Source organism: Notamacropus eugenii, chromosome 3, assembly GCF_028372415.1.
Source record: "Notamacropus eugenii isolate mMacEug1 chromosome 3, mMacEug1.pri_v2, whole genome shotgun sequence".
Classification (NCBI taxonomy): Eukaryota; Metazoa; Chordata; class Mammalia; order Diprotodontia; family Macropodidae; genus Notamacropus; species Notamacropus eugenii.
In genome coordinates, this window is record NC_092874.1 from 78862664 (window position 1) to 78888430 (window position 25767).

Below are 25767 nucleotides of genomic sequence, written 5' to 3' on the forward strand. Positions count from 1 at the left end.
GGTTGTAATGTCAAGTTCATAAAATGGAGTTGCATGAAACAAGAGTTGAGAGGTAGGTGAGATTCAGATTGTGAAGGTCATTTTGGAAGTTTCAATTTTAAAGAAATTCGTGGATTGATTTTTCAAGATGTTCCTCCTTCCCCTACCACTCACTGCTCCCCCACCCCCAAAAAAAACCTACCAGAAAAGATTATGGGTAATTATTCAGTCCTTCCAAAAGCAAGCAAGAGCATATTAGAGACTACTGCTCTACATGTTTTCTTATCAAAACAGAAAAACAACCCTACAATATCTTTATCAAAATGATTGGTGCACACATTTAATAGTTTTTTTGAAGAAACTTTGTGAAGGAAACATAATTTCCTCATTGAACTCCCCTTGAATCATCCCACTTAATCTGGCCTTTCATATTCAAATCTGTTGCCCTTGGCCTCACCCGGCCTTCCATTGTCTGTTACCTCTTAATTGCCCCACCTACATTCCACCTAAGCTTTGCGTAGTCTGATACCTCTCAATTGCTTCCAGTTGTTTCCCACCCTGGATTACATCACTAGTTACCCCAATCCCATCAAGATCCTCTTTAGACACTTCTCCCAGACCACTAGGCCACCTCTAGATCTTTCCCACAGACTTTTCTGTATATAAATTCCATCTAGACTCTATGAAGGCACTCAGATTCAATCCAGCTCAGATTGTCTAGCTGAGATTCTATCTAGTCCACTTGTGAATACAAGCATTACAAATGCTTAGGTTCCTTAAGAGCCAACCCAGTATGGCAAATCTTTAATAAACTTTGCTTCTCTTTGGCTGTAAGTAGGTTTGATTCAAATTCATTTGAGCAGAATCTGGCATATAGGTATTTCGGGGTTCCTCAGCACCCCTGAAGCTCAACAGAACCACATCTTGAAAGTCACAAATAGTTGTGATAGGTAGAAAATATAAGATATGATTGCATCTATTGTGTGTATTTTAAAGCATCAGGCTTAATAGAACAAAATGTCACTTTGAGAGTTCTCTAACAGAAATATAAATCAAAACAATTCTAATATTTTATCATATACCGAATGAATTGGTAAAAGTGATTAAAAAATTGAAGTCAGTATTGGAGGGGTGATGGGAAGAAAGGCACTCTAGTGTGTTAGTGGAGCTGTGAATTAGTACAATAATTTTGGAAAACAATTTAGAATTATACACATAAAATGACTGAAATGTTTATACCCTTCAATCCAGAGATTCTACTACCATCTAAATATGCCAAAGAAATTGGTGGTAATTAGAAAGTCTCCATATATGCCACAATACGTATATATGCATGTCTACGTAACTAAGTAGGTGCTGTTGAATAGAGAATGGCCAAAAAAATTGTGGCATATCAATGCAATTGTATATTACTGTGCCACAAAAAATGAAAAATATGATGAATACAGAGAAGCATACAAAGATTTACATGAACTAATGCAGAATGAAAAGCCAAGATAACGATATGTTGTATACATATACCATGATGATGTAAATGTAATTAACAACCACCACACAACAATAAAAGTGAATGCTGCAAAATGTCAAAGAGGGAGCATCACCCCAAAGAAAAGATAGGAGAAAACACTCCTCCAGCCCTCCTTTACAGCATAGGAGGTCTGAGTTGGAAACAACATATGCATTTTCAGACTTTTTTTTTTTTAATGTATTGATTAGGTTTATTTTGATTGATTTTTTTCTCTTCCTTATTTTTTTCTTTAAAATATATTATGTATTATATGGAACGGTTCTCTGGAAAGGGAGGAGAGAAATCCTGGCAATAAGTTTTGTGATGTAAAAACAAAAGGTATAAGTAAAAATGAATGAGCAACAAAACACATTCTCAAATAAAGTATCTCTTAATGTACATATTAAAATAATATGACTCTATGATAAATCTGGTAGATAACTTCCTTTAAAAACCCACTAAGTATTAATTCAGGTGAGTGACTAATATAATGCTAAGATATTATAATACTAATTTAATATTCAAATATTCATCTTAGGAAGTCATTTGTTTGATGAAAGATGTACTGTACAAAATGTAAATTAAAAAACAATCTCTGTTAATGACTTTCTTTAAATTCTCCTGTTCAAAAAAGGAATGGTACTAATTGAGCAAAGTCTTGACATACTACAAAATCTTGGTGAAATAAATAATTACTTAAAAGAGATCAATTTAACAGTTGTTTGAAAAACAAAGTGGATGAAAAACAAAGTGGATGAAAAAATCATATTTACCAGATTGTGACATGTAACTAGACACACAACATACTGAATTATCTATCTAAAGATATATACATACATACATATCTCAGAGAAACATTGCACATGAGGAATGAAGGGGTCCCAGAACTGAATAGGAAGAGATTAGCCTGGACCACATTTGGGAAATCCTCAGGATACTTTCTTATGAAATGTTATAATTCCACAAGTAAAAGCTGACCTTTGAAAAAAATGAATGAATGAATGTGCTAAGTGGTAGCAAAACAAATAGAAAATTTAAGACAGTCCCTGCTCTCAAGAAATTAATGCTCTAACTGAAGGATCAACACTCATATAGGAAGAAAGTTCAGGTTCAGAGTAGATAGAAAGGTCCTAAAGTCTCAAGTTTAGTCAAGGGATGGATAGCAAAGCCTGGGACCTTTAGAGGCGTTCAGTAGGTCAGGAGACAGTGACCAGGGTTCTGGAAGATGCAGAGGCATTGAAGAGGGTAAGGTCCAGAAGACCTTAGGATATGGTAGAAGAAAAAATTGATAAGGCGTGGTGGTTCTCTATTTCACTGGAAGGATTGTAGTTGGTATCTCCCCTCATCCAAGGTGGAGATAAGTCATATGGCTCGTTTAAAATGGCTGGATTGAGTCTGAGTCACCAGGGGTTGAGGTCTAAGTCCTCATTGAAGCAAATGCTAATCTTTAAAAAATATATATATTATCTCAGTAATGTTTTATGGCCACACATGATGGAACACAATAGTCTCAGAAGAAAGAAAATGGCAGGTGAATCTGAGAGTAAGGGAAAGATGCATGTTAGGTAAAAATAGACTGCAACCTCTAACTACCAATGCCTTCCTTTAGAAGGCATATGAAATAAAGGGGTATAAAAATGAAACTTATTGACTTGAGTCGAAAAGTGATATGATATCATGAAGGACATATAGGACCAGATGAAGAGGTAAGCCAGTCACCGCAAGAATGCAATACAATAAATAGAGAGGCCAAATGTTATGCTACTATCCTCATGATAGTAAAAGAACCCAAAGACATCTGGAACACCCTCTATGGAAAAATTAGCAGAGCAACATTGATAAGAAACACAACGGAAGAGAAGACATAAAGGGATTCCCCCAACTTTTGAGCTCACTAATCTATCAAAGTAAAGCATCAAAGCAAAAGCTGACATGGGCCTTAAATGAAAATGTTTACTCTGACTTTTTTTCAAATTCTGTAGCATCCTTCTTGCTTTGTGGAAAAAGTCCAACTTTCACATCTCCTATCCACTCTTTTAGAGTTTAGGAATGGGACCTCACAGCAACAATAATCTGTCCAGTAAAATAGCATCTCTGTTCATTACCACAGATCTCTCTTCATCATTTCCCTCCTTCCACCATCCCCTTTGTAAACCTCCCTCCCCCACAAAAACCTGCCAAACCATTTCTGCCTTTTGGCTTATTCTGATGGAATCACAAAGAACTTCATTCAACAGAGATGCCAAGTGTGTTTGTGCCTTTTGTTATTTTTCCCTTTTCTTTTTTTTCCCCTTCCAAAGACATTTGATGCTTTTAATTCATTTTATTTTCTCTTACTGGCTTCCCTCTATGGCTTTTTCCTCCATTTTTCTTTCTTTTCACCTGCTGAATTAATCCCCCCACACACACTTCCCATCCCCCCACTTGCTTTTATCCTCCAGTTCCAGACTCCTACTTTTCTCTGCCTCTAGAATGCAATCATTTCATTTGAATTTTCTTAGAGGTTGGGAATAGTCCTTTAAAATTTCTTTTTCTCTGACAAATGATCTCCAACTTGTCTCCTTCCTAAAGAAATATATTTAAAAATCATTTAAATTTGTACTGTTTCTCTCAATACTTTTGATTTTCTTTGGACACTCATTATGTAATAAAACCAGCATTTTCTTTATGTACTTGCTCTGAAGTCTCTAACGTCATTGACATAGCTTCCTCCTCCAGCAATCTCATTGGCTCCTATATCCCTGACATAACTTCTTGGCCTGTGGACATAAAAGGTCCTAACCCTATGTAGTTGGGGTCTCTTAGACTTGTTAGGTACCTGAGACCAGTAAGGTTGTCATACGCTGATGAGCTACTGACCAGCTTCAGTTCCAGATGGAGAAGCTAAGTTCCATTGTAGACTGGCTGTGTATTCTTGCTATGTTATGTCAAAGAGTAAACCTCCTCCTTTGTTAAATGCTCAGTGACTTGTGACTGCATGATTTCATCCCAACACTGAATCTGGCATAAGACAGTGCTGGCTTGCTTAAAATAAATACATTTTAAAAAATCATTTAAATTTTCTCTGTGCTTTTTAATACTCCTGCATTTCTTTGGAAACTTGCTGTAATAGCACAGGAGTTTTCTTGATGCCGATTGATTTTTTACTATCTTTAAACTCAAAATAGACAGATGCAAGATTGTGAACAAGGGAAGAAGCAATTTAAATAAAGACAAAACACACTTTATATAATAAATGTGTTTAATCAATTACTTATTGAAAACCTATATACTTAGCAGTATGATACATTCTGCATTGCTTCCCCTCCTCTAGGTTTATATGTCAGCAAAAATTAATAGTCCTGGAGGGAGAGATCATACCTGGGGCAAAATTATAGGGAGGCACCCTATTCCAAAAGAGTAGGATATGGCTCCCCTTACTTTCTTTTTTTCACCCTATCCTTCCTCAAAAGTACTTTGCTTTTGACTACGGCCTCCCCCAAATCTACCTTCCCTTCTATTAGCCCCTTTTCCTTCTCTCATCCCCTTTCTCTCCTACTTTCCTGTAGGGTAAGATATATTTCCATACCCAACTGATTATATATGGAACTAATTCCAAAGAGAGCAAGGGTTAAGTGCCACCCCCCTCTCACATCTCCATCTTCTCCTCTGCTGTAAAAACTCTTTCACACTTCTTTTATGTGAAATAATTTACTCCATTCTACCTCTCCCTTTCTCATTCTCCCAGTGTATTCCTTTTTCACATCCCTCATTTTTTAAAAATAATCTTCCTATCCTATTCAACTCATACCTGTGCCCTCTGTCTGTGTATACTCCATTTAACTGCAACAATAAGAAAATTTTTAGGAGTTATAAGTATTGTTTGCCAGTGTAGGAGCATAAACAGCTTAACTTTATTGAATCCCTTATGATTTCTTATTCCTGCTTACCTTCTTATGTTTCTTTTGAGCGCTATACTTGAAAGTCAGATTTTTCTGTTCAGCTCTGATCTTTTCATTAAGAATGCTTGAAAGTCCTCTATTTCATTAAATTTCCATTTTTTCCCCTGAAGGACTATGCTCAGTTTTGCTGAGTAGGTGATTCTTGGTTGTAATCCTAGCTGCTTTGTCCTCCAGAATACCCTATTCGAAGCCCTCTGATCCTTTAATGTAGAAGATGCTAAATCTTGTGCTAAATCCTGAGTTTCTTTCTAGATTCTTGAAATATTTTCTCCTTCAACTAGGAGCTGTGGAATTTGGCTATAATATACCTGGGAGTTTTCATTTTGGGATCTTTTTCAGGAGGTGATTAGCATATGCTTTCCATTTTTATTTTACCCACTGGTTCTAGAATTTCAAGACAGCTTTCCTTGGTAATTTCTTGAAAGATGATGTCAAGACTTTTTTTTTTTTTCTGACCATGACTTTTAGGCTGTCTTAAATTATCTTTCCTGGATCTATTTTCCAGGTCAATTGTTTTTTCCAGTGAGATATTTCATGTTATTTTTTATTTTTTCATTCTTCTTCGTTTTATTGTTTCTTGATGTCTTATGGAGTCATTAGCTTCCACTTGCCCAATTCCAAATTTTAAGGAAATTTTCTTCAGTGGGCTTTTGTAACCTTTTTCATTTGGCCAATTCTACTTTTAAGGAGGTCTTTTCTTCAGTGAATTTTTACACATCTTTTTCCATGCGACCAATTCTGTTTTTAAGACATTCTACTCTTCAGAAGATTTTTATTCCTATTTTACCCTCTGACCTAGTCTGTTTTTTAAGATGTAATTTTCTTCTGTATTTTTTGTACCTTCTTTATCAAGCTGTTGACTCTTTTCATGATTTTCTTGTAATACTCTCATTTCCTTTCCTAATTTTCACTCTATCTCTCTCATTTGATTTTTAAAATCCTTTTTGAGCTCTTCCTGGAATTCTTGTTTTGGGCCTAAGACCAATTCACACTTTTCTTTGAGGCTTTGGAAGTAGCAGTTTTGACTTTGTTGTTGTCTGCTTATGTTTTGATCTTTCTAGTCAGCATAGTAACATTCTATGGTCAGGTTTTGTTTGTTTAATTGTGTTGTTCCCTCATTTTTTTCAGCCTATTTCTTTAATTTTATGATAAAGTCAGGCTCTGCTCTCAGGGTAGAGGGGGCACCTTTCCAAGCTTCATATTTTTTGTGCAGTTATTTTAAGAGCTAGTTCTGAGGATATTTAAGTTTTCAGTTCTTCCAAAGTTTTATGATTATAGGAGAGACATGTTTCCTCCTTTCCTGATCTATACTCTGATTGGTGAGTGATCACAAGCATTCTTTTCTATTCTAAAATTGTGACCTGGGTTCCCCTCCCCTGTGGCTGCAAGCTCTATTGTGTTAGTTTTCTTCCTCTCCAGGGAACTTGAACTCACCACTGAGACCCAGAACTGCAGAGGCAATGCAACAGAATCTCCTTCTGGCCAATTGCATGGCACCCTTAACATTTATGGCACTTATTAAGTGCTCTTGAAGTAGGTGTTGCAAGTGCGGACACCAATGAATTAGTCGCCCACAAGGCCTGCTGCTGCTTTGTTGGGGCACAGCCAGCTGGCGCTGGAGTGCCCTGCACTCTAACCCACAATGATAAACTTTTACTGTAGACCTGCTAAGTTGTCTTGGGCTGGAAAACTGTTTTAGCTCATCCTTTTTAGGGTTCTGCCACCGTAGAATTATTTTGAGGTTTGGAGGGGAATTGGGAGAGCTGAGGTGAGCCCCTACATTTTCTTGGCCCCCTTAGCTCTTCAACCTCTTCCTCACAGCCCCCCCTCCCCCCCAAATGGATTTCTTTCTGCAAGGTCCACAAATAGGTAAGAATGGAACAGAAGTCACACTACATTTATCAAGACTTACCTCATGTAGATGCCAGAAGGACTCTGAATTTTTGGAGAGTTCACATTCATGTTTAAATATTTGCAAATAGGCATTTTTTTTTAAGTATTCAGGAAGGGAAGTTTTGTGTGCGTGCATGTATGTGTGTGTGTGTGTGTGTGTGTGTGTGTGTGTGTGTGTGTGTGTATGAATATGCGTGTGTATTCCAAGCCAAGTTATTTATTTGACATGTTTTCTATAGATTTGATTTAATAGTAACAGCTAACATTTATATAGCACTTTCAAGTTTACAAAGCACTTTATATGTGTGTAAGTTAAATTTGCCCATATGTCCAGCTCTTTTAGAGGTTGGTATGAAATTCGCTGACCATAAAAGTAATTCCCTGGTTGAAAATATAGTATGTAGCATTAGAGGCTAACTTTAAAAGGATACAATATAAAACCCCAGTAACACATGGGAGATAAATATTTCTCCATTTAAAACAGGAGTTCTTAACCATTTTGTGGGGGAAGTGGTAGGGACTCCTTTGGTCATCTGGTAAAGCAAATGGGCCACTCCTCAGAATGTTTTTAAATGAATAAAATTAAACACATAGGATTATAAAGGAAAGTGACAATATTGAAATCTCATATATATGAATATAAGTATATATGTGTATGTGTTTATATATATAAATATATATGTATATAAAAATATATGTATGCATGTATTTCACAAAAATGCAGGAAGTTCAGGTTAAGAGTCCCTTATTTAAAGGGAAAAATGGAAATAAGGCATTTTCTAGGAAAGCTAACGGCCTGATCCTTTTTAGGAGACTGACCTGAGATAAATTGTGTTCTACTAGTCTTCTCATTGTCTAAACTTAACATTTTTTTTTGTTCCAGATGAAATCAGGTTTAAATGAACTGATCTGCTTTGTTGAAGTTACGGATTAATTATATCATTATATAAAGGAAGTTAGGTGTATTTATTTTATGGCATATGGGTATGTATACATAGAAAAAGTGGGAATATATATATTTACATACACATACGCAGTATATCACACTTACTTAGTGCTTTGGTATATAAAATATTTTACATCAATTGCTCATTGATCTTAACAATCCTGTAAATTGTCAGGTCCCATGAGTTCTCTAACATTTGTCCCCTTCCTCCATCTGACATTGCCACTATCCTGGTCCAGGCACTCATCCCCTTATGTATGAACTGCTACAATAACAATCTCCCTGCCTCAACCCTCTCTTCACTCCAGTTCACCCTCTAAGATGATATCAGTCATAGTGACATCCCTAAAATGCAGGTCTGACCATTCAATAAACTCTAGGGCTCCCTATTACCAATAGGACCAAATATAAAATTTTGTTTGCCTTTTAAAACTCTTTGCAACTTGACTCTTTCCTACCTTTCCAGGCATCTTACATTCCCTGTAATGTGCTCTGCAATCCTGCGAAACAGGTCACCTTGCTGTTCTGAGCAATGATCAATCATTAGGTTTCAGGAATTTTCTTTGGCTTCCCTCCTCTGGCCTAGAATCCTCTCCTTCTTCATCTCCTAGTTTCTCTGGCTTCTTTCAGGTCCCAGGTAAATCCTACCTTTTTCAAGAGGACTTTCCCCATCCCTCTTAACTCGAAGGCCTTCCCTCTAAGATTATCTGTAATTTATCCTATTTCTTATTTCTGCATAGTTGTTTGCATGTTGTCTTTTCCACTAGACTGCTAATTTCTTGAGAGCAGGTACTATTTTTGCTTGTTTTTTGCATTTCTTTGTATCTCCAGCATTTAGCACAGTGCCTGGCACATAGTTGTTGAATAATAAATGATGGTTGTTTTGACATGTTTTCAAATGTTAGATTTTTACATTTTACAAATGAGAAAACTGATTTGTTCAGGGTCATACAGCTAGTGAGTGCCTGGGGGAGGATTTAAACTTGGTTCTTCCTGACTCAGAATTCAGTGTTCTATCCAGCCTGCTATGCATATAGCCTCTTGTATATGGAAACTAGGTTATTGGTGTTATACTCCCCCTTCCCTCATTGTATACCCATTTATTTCTCCAGCATCAACCTCCTTGGTAGGTAGCATGGGGTCCCCCTGAAGTGTAATTGTCACAATTTGTTGTATGTAAATTAGATAGTTGCAATCTAATAGATAGATAATAGACATAATATGTGTGTGTGTACAAATGTGTGTGTGTGTGTGTGTGTGTATAGTAATGGAATTGAAAGTATATAATTTTTTTCTCAGATGTTTTCCCTTTTGTAGAAAAAACAGGGACAACTTCAGAGCTTATTCTGGAACTAGTTTTCATTATCTGCCATCACTCCTAGGAATCTAACCAATTGATTCTTTTTTAAAGTATAAACTTTATTGATATCTTTAGTTTTTATATGGCCAAAATTTCTTCCATTGTGTTTCCCCTCACCAAAGAGTCATCCTGTATAAAAAATTACATTTTAAAAGAAAAAAAATGAGAAATGAGGAAGAGGGAAAAAAAGCCAACAAAACTAATCAATACAGTGAAAAAGTCTTAAGAATGTATGCATATCTGTGTAGATCTTTATGTTTGTGTGATGATCCACAGCTATGGAACTTTTCACCTCTGCAAAGACTGGGAGCTATCTCCTCATATTCACTGCTTATTCCTTGTAATTTTGCAAAATTCACATTTAGTTGTTTTGTGGTTATTTTTTTCTTTCTTTTTCCATTGCTGTAAGTCATTGTGCAAATTGTTTTCTATTCTTTGTTTACTTCATTTTGCATCAGTTCATGTAGGTCTCCATGCTTTTCTGTATTCATATTCTTAATTTCTTACAACACAGTAATCTTCCACAACTAACACTTTTCTACCACCCATAAACTGACACTATCCATTCTCTCTCCCTTAGTAGGGGCCCCCTTCCTGAAAACACATTAACAGAATGTTTTCCCTGTACCAATGTCTTTGACCCAGAGGGAATTATACAAACTCACACAGAGAGTCAATTGAAGAAAAATAAATCATACATATATAGAAGAAGCTCTTTAGAGTACATATGCCTGCTGAAGTAGAGTAGCTCACACAGAGTTCCAATTCACAAAAACCTTTCCTAAGAGGCTGTCATAATTGAACAGTGTTGGAGAATTTCCCAAGACTGGTCATAGTAGGTACTGGTTCACTCCTCCTGGTGGGGCTTATAACTAATGATAAACATTACTTCAGCCTGGTCATTTTCAAGGCTGTTTTTCAGGTTGTCCCACCTCTGCACATTTGTTTACCTGGGTCTTTCTAGTTGCTCTGGTCTGGCTCTTTTGACTATAGTAGATTGGTGGGTCATGTCTTTTATGGGTTTATGGATCAGTCTTATGACTAGCTGAATAGCTTCTCTGGATTTGTGCTCCTGATATCCAATGACTTTTCCGTCTTCAATGGCAAAAAAATAAATAAACAACTGTGCCTGAGAAAAATACCATTTGGTGAAGAAAGAGTAATACCATCACCTCAGGTCGATAAGATCTATTGTAGTGGTAATATGGTTGTGAGAACTATTCTAACATTAGATTTCAATCAGACCCATCAGGTCTACTTACATAGCTGCGCAATCAGTTCATTGTGCATGTCCAGTCATATAAAGGTATTATACTGATTGGTCTGCCTGATAGTTACAGTGGACATATTTGTTAAAAACCATGGATATGAAGCATCTTAAGGTGGATGAAAGTAGTATATTCTTTATCTTGAAAGAAAGCATCACATGGCAGGAATTATTGAATTGTGTTATTTTGAAAAATAGTCTGGGAAATTATGAACAAGTAAAAAATTGAGTTCAAACAGATGTACCTTCAAGGAGAGGGGGGCAATCATGATCCAAATCATATACCATTTCCATAATCATTTGGTAAAAGACATACATAATGTCAAAGTTATTGCAGGGGCTTTCATGGGAAAATCAAATGGGCTGGTTAATTATGAAAGCAATTGGTATTTTTCTATGATTCATTTAAGGGAGGGCAATGTGGCTTAACTGGAGAGACCAGAGAACATGGTGAGGAGGCAGAGACAATGAGGTAAGAGCACTTAGGACAGTCCATCACACTGGCAGTAGGACCAATACGTCCAGAGAGAGACTGGTGTAAGTGAAGATACAGCAAGAGATAGCACCAGAGAGTCTCATATTTGACTCTCCAATCTTGGCAAATAGAGGGATTCCATGATGACCTTGGACTTCTGGGGGCACCTTCCTTTCATGCTTTAAGCTTTGAGGTAGCCCTGTAGTCAGGGCTGGTCAAGGATCATGCCTACTCAGGGTTATTATAGGATAGGATGGGTTCTCACTTAGCGGAACTCATTGATTCCTCATCTTCAAAAGAATATGTTCCAATTAGCTAGGTTTCTAGAGAATAATAATAGCTAGCATTTATGTTTCACTTCAGATTTTACAAAGCATTTTCATATATGTTATACTATCTAACCCTGAAAGGCAGGTATCTCTAGTCTTATAGATGTGGAAAAAGGAAGCTAGGTGGTGGAGTGGATAGAATGCAGTGGGTAGAGTGCCAGACCTGGAGTCAGGAAGACTCATCTTTGTGAGTTCAAGTCTGTCCTCAGACATTCACTAGCTGTGTGATCCTGGGCAAGTCATGTAACTCTATTTGCCTCAGTTTCCTCATCTGTAAAATGAGCCAGAGAAGGAAATGGCAAATCACTCCAATATCTCTGCCAAGAAAACCCCAAAATGGGTCACAATGAGTCGGGCATGACTGAAAATGATTAAGTAATAATAAACAACAAAAGACAAAAAAACTGAAGTCAAGAATAGTTAAGCAACTTACTCATGTGTTCACAGATACTAAATATCTTGAGGCAGATTTGACCTCATACCTTTATGACTCTAAGTCCAAAAGTTTATCTGCTGTGCCACATAAGACAGAAAAGAGAAGCTACCAGGAAGGAGAAGAGGACACAGAAAGGTCATGGATGGCTTTGATTGAGAAAGAATGGTCCAGAAATAAAACAGGTTTTTCTGGACTTCAATATACATTATATTTTCTAGGGCAACTGAGCTATAAATAGAGGTGTAGCACATTGAAGATTCTACTCCCCTGGTGTTGTAACTTGACATGCCATTCATGCCATTCCTGTTCTACCCTCTTGCCTACCCTTCTGTTCTATTCCAACTGAGCTCGATGAATATAATTCTGTTCTGATGTGACCAGAAATATGTATTTTTCCCCCTACAGCAGACAGGACACTTATAAAGAAGCATATGCTTCGTGGATTAATATGTATTAAAGTGAAATGAAATATTTTTAACCTCCATGTCTCTCATCTCTTATAGCTTTATAAACCCTCAGAGACTGTTTTTTTGAATCTAGATCTAAAAAATGAGGAGTAATTCTCTATTTGATAGAAAATGAAATTGTAGCACATCTTTCTGAGCCGTTTTTTATCTCAGCTACTCGGTAGGAAGTGATGTTCCCCATTAAGACAAATCATCTGTGTATATATTTAAGAATTTCTATCTGTATACACAGTTAAATGTGTATAGATTTTAAATAGATATTTAAGGGAAAAAAATCTGTTCCCTAAAATTAAATTTCTCCAGAAGACAAATGTGAATGCTGAAGTTTAAGAGACAGATGACAAGCATGGTATTGCCTGGGAGTTTAGCTGATGGAATTGATGGTAGAAATAAATTTTCTTTGGCTTTTTAAAGTAATTAAAATCTTCCATACTTTACAATACCATATCAGGAGGGCTACAGACATTGATGTGAAACAGTATTGTCTCCCTTTTTCCATCTCTACCTTTTGTAATCCTTCTCATTCTGTGAAGTCCAGCTAAGGTGCTACATTCACTACGAAACCTTCTATGATATTCTCACCTGTACATGAGCCCGTTCTCCTTCAGTATCTTACAGCACTATACCAAAACTTCTCCTGTGTATTCATTATATCCTAATTTGTACCATAGTTACTTACATGCATGTATGTGCATATGTGACTTTGGGCAATTCACGTGACCTCTCCAAGTCTCAGTTTCCTCATCTGTAGAATGAGAGGATTGAATCTGATGACTTTTCAGGTCCATTCTACCATTAAATCCATGATCCCATGATCTTCCTACTAGATTATAAGCTCCTTGGGAGGAAAGATCATATCTTATTTTACATTTTTATTCCCAGGGCCTAGCATAGAGCCTTGTCCATAGCAAGTGCTTATAAAGCGTTTGTCGGAATGAGCAAGTGGCCATCGGTCTTGTTTTTCGATAGCATTTTTTTTTTTTGCAAGCTATGATAACATTCAGCTGATGCACAGTATGCCTTTTCATATTGTTGTAGATATTTCAGGTTGTTTCATTCCCATTCCCACAATTCTATCTCCACATTTGGCATGTAGTCCTGGCTAAGGAAAGCTTTAGGGCTATGCTTGGGTGCATGATGCTACTGGCATGCAAAACTACATTTTACAGAAAGAGTAGTTACCTTCCCCTCCTCTTTTTTCCAGGAGAGGGGAGTCTTCTACTATTATTTTTCTTCTATATTTATTGTCTTTTAGGGAAAAGAGGAGGCAAAATGACCACAAACTCTCATTTTTACCCTTTACCTTGTTTTCAAGTAGCCTCTACACTGAACATCTCTATCTTCTTACTCAGTGAACATCATAACATTTTTGTTGATGGTGTTACAGTAATCTTCTGGCCTGTAAAGTTCAGGAAGTCAGCTGCTGTAGTCTGTTGAGTAATAAGAGATAACACAATCGGTACAAGGCTTCTTTTAAGATTTCTTTTATCCTACCTTTGAAATGTTATCCATACTGAGCACCATGTCTCCTTATTCAATGAATATAGAAGGCTTGGTCTGAATATGTTTGGTCTGAATTTCATTATTGTCAACCTTGCTCTTTGAAGAGCATGGCAGGTAGTTCAGCAAAATGCTACAATCAAATTAATCTCTCACTCCCAGAAGAGACACCAGATCATGCTATCATATTCGTCCTCCATAACCTGCTGACTTTCTATTCATTTTTGAAGTCAATTCAATTGAATTCAAATTTGTCCTTAAGATCTTTACTAAAGTCCATGCACTTGTTTCACCCTGTGCCTCTGATTCCATAGCATTCTAACAGGTCAAAAAGATTTTATGTGTTTTAAAAATGACCTCAGCTTAGCACAAAGTATAGGTTTGCATTATTAATGAGACTTTCACTGTGGATTGTGACAATATCAAACCGTATACGTTTTGTAAACCAGTACCCTGGGAAGAAAGACTTAAGGGATTTTTAAAGGAGCCAAATTATTTAAGATCTAAGTTCCCTTGGCAGTGCTATGACTTTAAATTGTGAATAGATGTTGATCTGCATTGGTTGAGGGAGTTTCCTTATTGAGAATTCCCTATACCTACATAAAATTCCAAGTCCAGTCCTAAATGAGAAAAATAATATGAAGAACTGATGCCATTATTTTGGAAAGACATGATGCCACATAATTGTTCTTGAAGTGATCACATGGCTGAGGTCAAATTGAACTTTTCTTCTTTATATGTTGGGACATATTGACCTAATTCCCTATTTTCTGTGACATTTGGTTGCAATATTTAGGCATCACTGTATTAATATTTTAGTTTAAATTTTTTTTATAATAATTTAATAATATCTAATTTTAATAGTATTAACTTTTCAGTTAATTTTGGGCACCTATGGTTAATATCATGCTACATTCATATGTTTTGAAGATCTAGCAATTCAATTCAACTAATGATTAAGCCTTTGGGATTTCATGAGCTAGCTAAGGTAGTCACATCCCTCAGTGCCTGAAGTAAAGTACTTAATGAAAAATACTTAATAAGTGCTTGTTGATGGGAGAGGGGAGAAGGAATAGATAAGCAAATAGAATGCATAAAAATATATGAATGATGGACTCACCCTCAGCACTGAACTTTCTGACTTCTATGAAGTCACCTGTTCTAAAACCTGACGCATTTTTTTAAGGATGTGAAGAAGACCCTATAGAACCCTATTCCCCTCCCCCCCAGTCATAAAGGCCTTTTGTTAACTTATGGATAGACATCCAAGATCCTAGGATTTGGGGGGGGGGGCATTGTAATTTAAATGATTTCTTGACCAAACTTTCCTTGACTGGCTGAAAACTGAGAGAAGGTTGAATTGTGTTCATCCCTATTCACTTAAAACTTAGGAGCATTCCTACCAGGAAAGTTCAGGATGTTTAGGCACTAGAGTAGATAACCAGCTAAGTGGTATACTGATGGCATAAAAGAACACCCCTAGGTGCCTAATATACTCCTAGGGAGGATCTGGGAAAATCCAACTCCTACTGTTTGGCTAATAGTCCTTTAGATTTGCCCAGAATTCATTTTGTTATCTTTAGGTACTTATACTTCAGCAAGATTCCAATAAGATCTTTGAGAAGAGGCAGAGAATTAACTTAATGATAAATATCATCTTGTGATTATAAATACATATGAGGGCTATGGCCCTCAATAAAAAAAAAAAAAGCACAAATCTAGACGGAGTTATTCTCTAGTTGTGCATAGACAAACAGCTGGCCTGTGGTTGTTGGGCATCATATATACATAGCCATTGCACCAGTTGAACTGATGACCTGTAACTCCATCTAGAACACAGATGAAAGAATCAGTCCCTTTTGTGTGGTTAGGATGGTTTCCTAGAGAATCATTAGACTCGACAGTCAAGGTGCTTCCAACCTAGTCCTTCCTGGCTCTCCCTGACTCACTATATCACTCTAGGCAGGTCAGTTTTGCTTTTACATTGAGTTTCATCCTGGGTAATAGTATAAAGATAAGTCTTCACACAATTTGACTTGCAAGAGTATTATGAGGATTAAAAGTAAATTCCTGCAAATAATGGGAGTTCATTCAGTTCAATTCACCTAATATTTATTAATATTATTATTATTATTATCCATTTTAACTATATGCAGGGAACTGTGCTTTGTGTTGGAGATTCGAGGTGAAAACAAAGTACTTCCTTCGCTCAATGAGCTTATGTCCATCTGGAGGATATACTATAAGGCCTCTCTTTTATACTATTAAGACAACAAGGATTTTATTTATGTAAGAATGTAGTCCAACTTCAATTCCCCATCCGTTGTACCAAAGAGGAGACAGAGGCATGGACAGTTAAGGTTGCTAGGCAGCAGAATGGATAGAGTGCTAGGTCTGGAGTCAAGAAGATCTGAGTTCAAATCTGGTCTCACTTTCTAGCTGTGTGACCCTGGGCAAGTTACTTAACCCCGTTTGCCTCAGTTTCCTCATCTGTCAAATGAGTTGGAGAAGGAAATGGCAAACCACTCCAGTATCTTCGCCAAGAAAACCCCCAAAAGAGGTCACAAAGAATGGAACATAACTACAACTCAACAACAACAGAAGCACAGTATATAGAGTCAGGAAGAACCAAGTTCAAATCCTTACTAGCTGTGTGACTGGTCAAATTATTCCATCTATGTCTGCCTCAGTTTCTTTGATAGTAAAATGGGGATCATAATAGCACCTTCCTTCCAGGATTGTTATAAGGATCAAATACAATATTTGTCAAGTGCTTAGCACATAACAGGTTAATTTATAAAGTACTTAGCCATAACACATTAATAAAAATGCTGGTTCCCTCCTGTCCCACATGTCTCCCTCTTCAACAAATGTTTTCCAGCATCATACTTTCTCCTGTCCCATTTCCTGTATTTGCTTCTCACATAAATATATCTTCTTAATACAAAATGTTGCTCTACCACTTTTACCCATACTACACAGTAAAAAGAGCTATTGTAAAGGTTAAAATATAAAGGTTTAAATCCTGCCTCTGGGATTTACTGCTTATGTCACATTGGGCAAATCATTTACCATCCTCAGACTTCTGTTTCCTCAAACGAAGAGGATGAAGTAGATCACCTCGGAGTTTCCTCCAGCTTCACACCTGTGGTATGTCTACAGAAGAGTAAAGATAGTATAAATTTTAGGAGGGAGACAATATTGAACAACTAACAAATGGATGAGGGAGTAGTTATCAGGAAAGTAATAGGAAGTAACACCTAAGTTAATCTTTGAAGGAAATGAGATTCTCCTTGACAGAAAAGTTCTATGGAGAGCCTACCAACCTGTGGCAAAAATGAACTGTGGAGCGAACTGTTTGTCTTTACCACCTTCTTCCTGCTCTTTTCTACCACTTCTCAACCTGTCATGTTTTTTATTAGCCTTCTCCTCCTGCCCAGAGTCTTACTGTCAACTAATCCCTAGTGGAGTATTAACTTTGACTTCAAGATATTCAGTCATTTGCATTTTATTAGGGGACTTTTGGAGAGCACCTTTTATATGGTTATGAATATATACAGGGTGTTCCAAAAGTCTTATCACAGTTTTAGACTGTTAAAGCCTTAATCTCCTTCCCTCTCTTCCAAGGGATTCCTCTAAAGTCAATGTACACTGATAATGCATAGCAAAGTACGGTGCTTCTCAACCTGTGATATAGGAATTCCTAAGTAAGTTACATCCTGTTTGCAAGGAGTTGGTAAATTCACAAGCAGACTAAAAATAAGCAAATGTACTTTCTGTCCATGTTTTACTCATAGACATGTTACTATTTTTCAAATGTATATAGGTAGATTATCTTATAATTAATAAAATATAAAAGCATTTAAAAGTCTTAATTCATAGGAATCTTGTCATTGTGAATTTTCTCAATCAATGGATATTACCAATACAAATATTATGATTATTTCTTATGTATAATAATTACTGTATTATTATATAAGTCCCTTGCAAACAGTAAGCACTTAATAAGGGTTTACTGAATTGAATTTCTTGAACAAACTTCATAACCTTAGTGTCCTTATCTATGAAATGAGGGAATGAATATGGGATTATTGTGATTAAAGTCCTTTGAAAACCTTAAAGTGTGCCATAAATCCTAGTTATCATAGCTGAAATCTATGATAGGAACCTAAATATGGATTTGGGAGGGGCCATAGAAGTCATACAGTCAAACTTCTTGCCAGGAAAATGAAGTACAGAGAGTTTAAGCAACTTGCTCATCGTCACATAGTTATTAAGTGGCAGAATCAGATTCAAACCCAGATTATCTGACTCCAAAGCCAACAAAAACCTCTTATGCCATATAGGAATTCTTTCTACTTAAACACTCCTAGTAATAGAGAACTTGTGGCCCATTCCATTTTGAAACAGTTGTGATTTTTACAATGTTTTTTATATTGAGCTGAAATCTGCCTTTCTCTAATGTCCATCTATTGGTCCTAATTCTGTCCCCTGGAAATATAAAGAATATCTCATTCGTCTCCCAAGTGACAACCCTTTAAATATTTGAAAAATAGATATTATGTTCCCACTTAGCATTTACTTTTTCAGCCTAAACATTTCCAATTCTTTTACCCAAATTTTATATTGTTCCCTTTTTTATGAGCCTTTTAAAGAATTGTCATAGATACACATACCATTTTTAAATTAAATTTTATCTATTCAGTTACTAAGTATTTATTTTCTCTTTATCCCTCCCCTATTAGTAATCAAAACCAATAACCTTTGTAGCAAATATTCATAGTAAAGCCAAACAAACTCCTACATTGGCTACGTACAAAAATGTATGTCTAATTGTGTCCATTGAATCCATCCCCTCTCTGTCAGGAGATGGTTAGCACGCTTTATCGTTAGTCCTCTGGAATTGTGGTTGGCCGTTGCATTGATCAGAAATCTTCACTCTTTCAAAATTGTTTTTATACTGTTAGTTCCTCCCCAGTCTCACACTGCTCTCCTCTGAAAAAACTCCATGTCCCTCTTAAAATGTGGTGCACTGACTTATAAACAATAATCCAGACTTGGCTTAACCAGTTCAAATGAGTATGGGACCACCCTAGTTCAGAACACTGTATTTCCACTAATGTAACCAAAGATTCCATCAATTTTTTTTTTTTGCTACCACAGCATATTGTTGATTCACACAAAGCTTATAATCAACAAAAATCCCAAAGGTTTTTTTTTTTTTTTCACATGAACTGTTATTAAGCCATTTCTTGCCCTAGCCTGTACTTGAGCAGTTGATTTTTTTTAGCTTAAGGGTAGAACCTTATATTTGTTTTTTTCATTTTCATCTTGATACATTTGGCCCATCATTCCCGCTTGTTGAGATATTTTGGGATTCATATTCTATCTTCCAAAGTGCCTACCAGCTGTGTGCCATACACAAAATTGATAAGTATGCCAGCTACGCCTTGTTGAAAGTTACCGATAAAAACTATCAAGTAGAGGGGACCAAAGACAGCCACACCACTGGAGATATCAGTAATCAATACTGTGTTTATGATCATCCCACCAGCTATGACTCTTCCTAACTAGTATTATGCAGGTCTATTTTTCTATATTTTATTTCACTTCAACAAATATGTGTAAAACACAGTGGTAGAATGTCATTCTTAACCAGTTTATAATCTTAAAGAGGAAGATAGCATCCATTACCTATCCAAGTTATAGAGTTTTAATGTAGGTTGAAATCTGGGAAAAACCACATAGCACTTTGAGAGAACAGAGACCCAGAACGACACATGAGGGCTTTAAGGCAAAGGGAGATATTATATATATAATATATTTTTTCAAGGTCACTTAACTCTGTTTGTTAGTATGTAATATGCCATATATAACTTAAATGAGTGGCCATGAATCATAGGGATTTGGTGGATTCGGTCTATGAATGTCTATGGGCTGAATGAAGTTTTTACCATATATTAGGACAAAAGTCTAAAAAGATGTTCTCAGTAAGCTTTCTCCATGTTCAAGACTGGGGCAATTGTGGCTGGAGTATTGTCAGAATTAAAGGTAAAGTTTATTGCAAAAAAAGAAGATAAGAAAATGCAAGAATAACTACAATGCAGAGTACATTGGAATAAGTGCAAAGGAGTGGTCTGGAATCTAGAATCTCTAGACAAAGGGTTATGGGAACCTGGACAAAAGAGAGATCCTTCTTCAGCCTAGAATTGGTCCTTGAATTAAAGGGGAGTATTTCAACAGAGTTAGATGAGTATGTTCGATTGGAGTCTCTCTCTTCTATGCATGGAGGATAGAATTAAGAAAGACAAATTAAGGGAGATGGGGTAATATAAGAACAGAAGGTGTACTATTGAGCCATTTTGACTGGAAATTTTATTGGAGCATGTTGTTGTGCAATAATTTCAGTCACATTTGACTTTTCATGACCCCATTTGGGCTTTTCTTGGCAAAGATACTGGAGTGGTTTGCCATTTCCTTCTCCAGCTCATCTTACAGATGAGGAAACTGAGGCAAACAGGGTTAAGTGACTTGCCCAGGGCCACACAGCTGGTAAATGTCTGAGGCTAGATGGAAATTCAAGAAAATTCCTGACTCCAGGCCTGGAACCCTTTCTACTGTACCACCTAGCCATCCTAAGTGAATCATATGAGTTTAAAGGAGAGCTCAGGAAGGGGTATGTTTGGTACAAGATCTTTAGTCAATTTGAGGATGTGTTGAGATTCCATACATGGATTCCCCAAAGTTGATTCAGAGGGACCATATCTTATGTAAACATTTTTCTTCTCTCTAGGGCTCTTCACAAATTAGGTATTTAATAAATTTTTGTTGAATTGAATTGAAATTCTTCTTATTGAAATGGGCACATCTCTGGACAAATATATTACTTCCAGTTAGTTCTCATCAGTTGCTCTCTATCCTCAGAGTAGCCAAGAGCTACTCTAATATTCCAGTATTTGAAACAATGGGCCAGAAAAACAAATTTCATTCTCAACACTATTTACACAGAGCATTTCCTCTCTCTTTCAGAATTCTAAACTTTAACTGGAAGAAGAAATAAAAAGACCACTTATGTCCTTAATTTCGTCAGGCATCCATTCATTTTGAAGTACTTAAAGCCAATTTCTAGTCTCTTCTAACCATATAATTTGTGTGAATCACTAGAAGTGGTTTGTGATCAGCAGGCTTGATGTTTTTTTGTGTGACTTCATTATATCTCACTTATAGGTTCCATGAAGATACTACAGCCCCTTAATGGCCATATCATATCTACATATGATTATATCACCTTAGCAAGGAATCACTGATGTTCACAATATTTCTGTTTATCCTGGGGACCATAATAGGTTTCTTTTTACCTGCTGGTGGCCATCAGTTGTCCTTACTACTCAGTGGATGAAACACTACATATTCCTCAAATCGTCTAGATCTATAGACAGGACATTTCTGTAGTATCTGTAATAATATATTCTTCAAATAATCTAGATGTGCAAATGGGTCAGCTGGTGACTCTGTGGCTAGAACACTCGGCTTGGAGGAAAAAAAAACCTAAATTCAGATCTGGCTTCAAGTACTTAATAGTTGCATAAAGCAAGTCATTAAGCCTCTATATGTCTAAATTTTCTTAGCTATAAAATGGAAATAATAATTGTATCTACCATTCAGAATTCCTGGGAAGATCAAATGAGACAACATCTGTATAGTACCTGGCATAGAGATGCTTTTAAAAATGTGTTTTCTTTTTTCCTTATTGATTTTTCTTATCTTCTGCATAACTTTAGCAATTCAAAGTTTCTCCTACTCTTTCTTATCTCTTGACCTTGCTTTTAATTTTCCATCTTTCCTGACCTTTTTCTTGGATTATTATTCTTATTATCTGGTCCAGGAACTCATTCTCATCTCAAATTAGATTATAAAGAAGTATTCACCAAAGCCTTTTAGCTTCTATGAAACAAAATGACAAACTTGCATCTTAAATACTTTATGTGAATGTTTCCAGTTAGAAGGTAAACACTGAAAAAAAAACTCTGTGGTTCACTAAAAAGTTCTCCACAGCTTTCATACCCTCTGGATCTCAAATTTATAAGCATATATAGAATGTGATATATAACCAGACCATGATACATGTGTACCTATAACTATGTGACTTTCCCTGAATATTTCCCCATAACTTCTGTGGATTATTTGACACATCTTTTCACCATGAAGAACAGAAGAAAGGAAGGAAGGAAGGAAGGGAGGAAGGAAGGAAGGAAGGAAGGAAGAAGGAAGGAAGGAAGGAAGGAAGGAAGGAAGGAAGGAAGGAAGGAAGGAAGGAAGGAAAAGAAAAGACAGAAAGAAAGATTGATTAAATGCTTACTATGGGCCAGGTTACTTACTAGGTGCCACAGTAGATAGAGTGCCAGGTCTGAAGTTAGGAAGAATCATCTCCATGAATTCAAATACAGCCTCAAGCACTTACTAATTGTGTGACCCTGAGCAAGGCATTTAATCCTTTTTGCCTCAGTTTCCTCATCTATAAAATGAGCTGGAGAAGGAAATGGCAAACCACTTCAGTATTCCTGCAAAGAAAACTGCAGAGTCACAAAGAGTTATACATGACTGAGATGACTGAACATAACAATGTACCTGGCAGTATGCTAAGTACTTCACAGATATTACCTCATTTTGATCCTCATAACAACTGTGGCAGGTAGATATTATTACACCCTTTTTATAGTTGAGGAAATTGAGGCAGAGTGGGTATTAGTTATTTGTCTAGGCTTATCCAGCTAGGAAGTATCTGAAGCTGCATTTGAATTCAGGTCTTCTGACTTCAGGTCCAGCATACTTTGTCATCTTGCTGCCTTCACCTGGCCTCTAGTTACCCAGGGTTTCCTAGAATTCTGATTTTAAGCTAACTTTCCTCTCTGGTTGGCACATCTGAGTTGCTAATGTATGACTAATAACTGGTAACCTGAGTGGGCAAGTTGGTTTCATTTAGCACCCTCAGCTGGGATATTTGCTCAGTCTCCTCCAGCAATCACTAAGGATGATTGGTAAGACATTCAGAAGCTCTGACTGTATTTAAAAATCAATCACTTAGTCACTCATATACTTATTATTTTTTGCCTTGGCTTGTCATGACTATTTACCATATGCCTAGGCTCTTTGTCAATATTACAATCATGATTAAAATAACACAAAAGAAATCATACCAATTAAAGTACAGTATGTTTGTGTACATTTAAAGAGAACTGTTTCCATTCAAATGTGCCATAACACGGGAATTTGTGGGAACAGTTTTGAAATCTCTAGGCCCTTTGATTAACTTTAGAATTGGCTATTCCAGCCCCTGCAGTCAGAGGCCTTTGCCATTCTTACCTATAATGATTTTACTCCCTTTGCCCTTATAGAAAGCAGCAAAACATCAGTTGGCATATCGATCGTCTGTCTTAGAACAGTAAAAACAAGTTTGGGGAGCACCAAATTGACTAGGAAATTCATTGACCTTTGATTTCACAGGTGTAGTGATGGACCTGACCTTGCCTTTGCTTGAAGAAGGGCACAGGAGGGATTCCTAGACAGGATCTTTACATTTCCTAAATTCAGAAATGGCTCAAATTTAATTCTTTTTGCAGGTGCTAAATAAAATTAAGGAGAAGAAGCTAAACAGATGGTCACACCTCCCTCTTCTTGTCTCTGTTAGTCAGCCTTATTAAAATGGTCATCCTTCCAAAACTTGTATATCTTATGCAAATTCATCCAATCTTTCCACTAAACCATATGTCCAATATCCAAACTGAAGCTCTAACAGATTTATATGAAAAGTTAGTACTAGTGACCTCTCTAAATAATGCCCTTCCAGAGAGTCTCAGAGGAGTTTTGTTTGGTAGCTTCTTGGACAGGGTGTTTTTTCCCCCTTCCCCTTGACATACACAGTATAACCCAGCAGATTTTACATTTACATGATTCAAAAATATTCCAAAGAGTGAATAGTCTGACATGGAACAATCTGTGTTCTCAGAGGGGTTTGGGATGGATCCCACAAGAATTAAGTGTTCAGGTCATCCTAAAGGATGGGTAATTTTCATTACAGCATTTTTCTATTTGTTTTTTAACCTTTAAAAAGTACTGTTAGGAGCCCACTGAAATACAGTGGGAAATAAAGAGTTAAGTGTTAGCTACTAAATGGGAATTATTGTGGGAAGCTAGTTCATGTTGCTAAAAAATCAAGTCCATGAGGAAGCTGGATAAGTCAACTGGCAGCAGTGGAAACCAAACCTAAGCTGAATTGTCTGAAATTATAAACTGAGCCAAATAGGAGACACCATAAGCAAGAAAGTTGGTCAAAACTAGAGAGAATCTGGATGAAAATATATTATCTAGGTTAATTCCATTAAATGAGCACTTATTAAGCATCTACTATGGGTAAAGCATTGAGCTGGGTGCTAGGTTTTAGTGAAATTATCAAGCAATGGCCTCTTTTAATTCCTCCAGCTTCTGGCACATAGGAAGTGCTTAATAAATTGTACTGTATTTTATTGTATTGTAAATATGCATTACTTGTTATTATTGTTCAGTTGTGTCCTATTCTTTGTGACCCTCTGGACCATAGCATGCTAGACTCTCCATTATGATCTGTCAATCTTAGATAACCCTGCAGGGCATAGTTCAAAGTTTTATTGAGCTATGCAAATCCCTCTGCCATGACAAGGAAGTGATCTAGGAGGGGTATCATATTATACCGTAGTGGATTGTATTGTACTATACTATGCTGTGTACCAGGTCATTGTGGCCATGCCTAACTGCCTGTCATAAGGGAACTACCTACCACATGTGAAGTAAAAGGACTTTTTGTAAAAATTTTGTATTTTCTTTTCTTTGTCCTGACCGGACCCATCTCACTATTAAGTATGTAGGCAATGTATACATAGGTGTAACTAGACGTTCTGTTTGGACTAAATGGAATTTATCAATTTAGAAAAAATTTTCCCCTGAATTAACTAGTCATTTGGACAGAAGTCATGTATTTTTATAAACACACAAAACTGTGTAGAATAACAGGGTTGATGAGACCTCTTGTAAACTTTACACATACCCAAGAAGATTTAATAGAACCAATGGGACAATGTACATAAAGGGCTTTGCAAGTCTTAGTACTACATCAATGTGAGCTTTTTCTTTTTTCCTTCCTAATTTTCCTTCAACATTTGAGGGGGTATATTTTGGAATTCATAATTATCTACTTCCTTTGTTTGCTCATTATTTCATATGTCTCATTTCTATAACTAGATTCTAACCTTCTTGAAAGTAATAATTCCTTGAGCTCTTCCAACTTGTGTACTTGAAAGAGGCATATCATCTGTGGGCTGTGGTCTAAATCTTTCTTGTTCCCTTTTCAGCTTTTCTAGGAAAGTTTCAGGTCATGTGATATTGGAAAGGCAACAAGCTTCTACGTACATTTGTTGATAAACCTGTATTAAGTGTGTGCTCTGTGCACAGCATAATTCTAAGTAGCACAAAATTATAGAGTGAGGGGAAAATATGGCCACAGAATTCCAGGATCAATCAGGGATTAATTTCCAAGACCAAATGAAATAAATATGTGTGAAATACTTAAAAAATTTGAATATAAATGGTTTAAAATGCTATATAAGTGACAGCCATTATGATAATGATAATTAT

At 36.5% G+C, this 25767-nt stretch overlaps 1 long non-coding RNA gene across 1 annotated transcript; it reads right to left on the reverse strand.

Annotated features, from left to right (window-relative positions):
* Window positions 1–13198: 13198 nt before the first annotated feature.
* On the reverse strand, window positions 13199–17295 carry LOC140531170 (uncharacterized). Its single transcript, XR_011976292.1, has 3 exons — window positions 17173–17295; window positions 13904–14030; window positions 13199–13345 (listed from the first exon to the last, which is right to left on the reverse strand). It is a non-coding gene; the product is annotated as an uncharacterized lncRNA (long non-coding RNA).
* Window positions 17296–25767: the final 8472 nt, after the last annotated feature.